Source organism: Pteropus alecto, unplaced genomic scaffold (assembly GCF_000325575.1).
Source record: "Pteropus alecto unplaced genomic scaffold, ASM32557v1 scaffold79, whole genome shotgun sequence".
In the NCBI taxonomy this organism is placed as follows: domain Eukaryota; kingdom Metazoa; phylum Chordata; class Mammalia; order Chiroptera; family Pteropodidae; genus Pteropus; species Pteropus alecto.
Window position 1 is genome coordinate 5,977,648 of NW_006494612.1, and position 2,246 is coordinate 5,979,893.

Sequence of the window (2,246 nt, forward strand, 5' to 3'; positions counted from 1 at the left end):
GTTTACCGCCTATGTTTTCTTCTAGAAGTTCTATGGTTTCAGGTCTCACAATTTAAGTCTTTAATCCATTTTGAGTCTATTCTTACATATGGTGTAAAGAGGTGGCCCAGCTTCTTTTTTTGCATGTATCTGTCCAATTTTCCCAACACCATTTATTGAAGAGACTGTCTTTACCCCATTGTATATTCTTATCTCCTTTGTCATATATTAAGTGAGTGTATAGGCATGGATTTATTTCTGGACTCTCTTTCTGTTCCATTGATCAATGTATCTGTTTTTATGCCAATACCATGCTGTTTTGATTCCTGCAGCCTTGTAGAATCGTTTGATATCAGGAAGTGTGATACCTCCAACTTTGTTCTTTTTTCTCAAGATTGCCATTGCTATTTGTGTGTTTTGTTTTTTTTTAATGGCTCCATATAAATTTTAGGATTATTTGTTCGAGCTCTCTGTAAAATACCATTGGTATTTTGATAGGGATTGCATTGAATCCATAGATTTCTTTGAGTAGTATGGCCATTTTAACAATGTTTATTCTTCCTACCCATGAACAGGGTATATGCTTCTATTTATTTGTATCTTCTTCAATTTCTTTTTTCAATGACATAATTTTCTGAAAACAGGTCTTCTACCTTCTTCATTAATTTGATTCCCAGGTATTTTATAGTTTTCGACATAATTGTTAATAGGATTGTTTTCCTAATTTCTCTTCCTGAAAGTTCATCATTGGTAAATAAAAATGCCACTGACTTCTGAATATTTATTTTGTAATCTGCAACTTTACTGAATTCGTTGATCAGTTCTAACAGGTTTTTTTGTGTGTGTGTATGGAATCTTTAGGGTTCTCTATATATAGTATCATGTCATTGGCAAATAACAAGAGTTTTACTTCCTTTTCAATTCAGATGCCTTTTATTTCTCTTTCTTTTCTTACAGCTGTGGCTAAGACTTCCAATACAATGTTGAAAAATATGGAATGCTTCATGAATTTGCATGTCATCCTTGCGCAGGGGCCATGCTAATCTCCTCTGTATGATTCCAATTTTAGTATATGTGCTGCCAAAGCAAATACTTTCTGGTTTTGAGGAAGCAAGTGGTCCTGTTGGCGAACCTCACATGGTAAGAAACTGTGGGTGGCATTTAGGAGCTCAGGGTAGTCTCTGGCCAACGGCCAGGAAAATATCGAAGTACTTAATCCTACAACTGCAAAAAACTGAATTCTGCCAGTTTAGCCTTGAATGAGACCACAGCCTGGCTGACATCTTGACTACATCCTTGTAGACAATGTACACTGTCTTAATTGCTAGAGCTTTATAGTAATTCTTGAAATCAGACAGTACAAACTCGCAACTTTGTCTTTTTTTCCCAAAAGTTTTTGGCTATTCTGGGTGCTTAGTATTTCTATATAAATTTTATAATGCAGGTTCATCACAATGCAAGCTTATCTCCTTTTTGTTCCCTGTTGTCTCAGGTCAAAAACCAGAGCCTCTGCCGTTAGCTTCCTCAGCCCTGAGTCACTTGTCTCTTGTGTCTCACGATTTCAGGGTATGCATAGTGAGCTCTCTGAGAGGTTTCCTGAAAGCTCCTCATACTAGACTCTTGAGAAGATACCATCGTTTCTCACAGTGTAGCAGCAGCTCTCCCCAAGGCAAACTTTCCACAAGCCCACTTGAGTGGGGTTCCAGGCAGAAAGTCACTGGACTGTTTTGTGAATTTAGTATGGTTTGTATTCCTGGCCACCTGTATAGAAGATCTTCATCTTGGTCTATGTCATAACTTGTTTCGTGTCTAATATTTGTCATATCTTGGCATCTCACTCAAAACTTCCAATTTAACATTTTGATACACATTTAAATTTAGATAAATTAAAACATTTAAATAATTTCATCTAGCATGTGTAGTTGTTTTGTGGGGGGGAAGGTTGTCCAGAGTATTGAGTCTGCAATGTTACCAGAAACGGAAGACAGCAATTATTTTCTACCCACAATTGCTGCTATTCTCTTCCAGTTACCATTATAGCTATAGATTCATTGTATGGAATTTACAAATTGTTTCTCTGCAGTGCAATTGCACCACAGAATGCAGACAGAACTTTCCTATTTGGAGGGGCAGGAGAAACAGAGCAAGACTTTGCCTTTTGAATATGTTGGGAAGAAGTGAAGTGCTCAGAACCCACTAGAACCTGAAATTTTCCAAGCCTTTTTCGACATTTAAACCAGCTCTTATGAGCACTAAGCCCACGTACT

General features: G+C 37.1%; 1 non-coding gene across 1 annotated transcript; it reads right to left on the bottom strand.

The window, feature by feature from the left end:
- Positions 1-965: 965 nt before the first annotated feature.
- Positions 966-1,068, bottom strand: LOC112474411. The gene has a single exon (XR_003044354.1). It is a non-coding gene; the product is annotated as a U6 spliceosomal RNA (small nuclear RNA).
- Between the last annotated feature and the right edge of the window lie 1,178 nt (positions 1,069-2,246).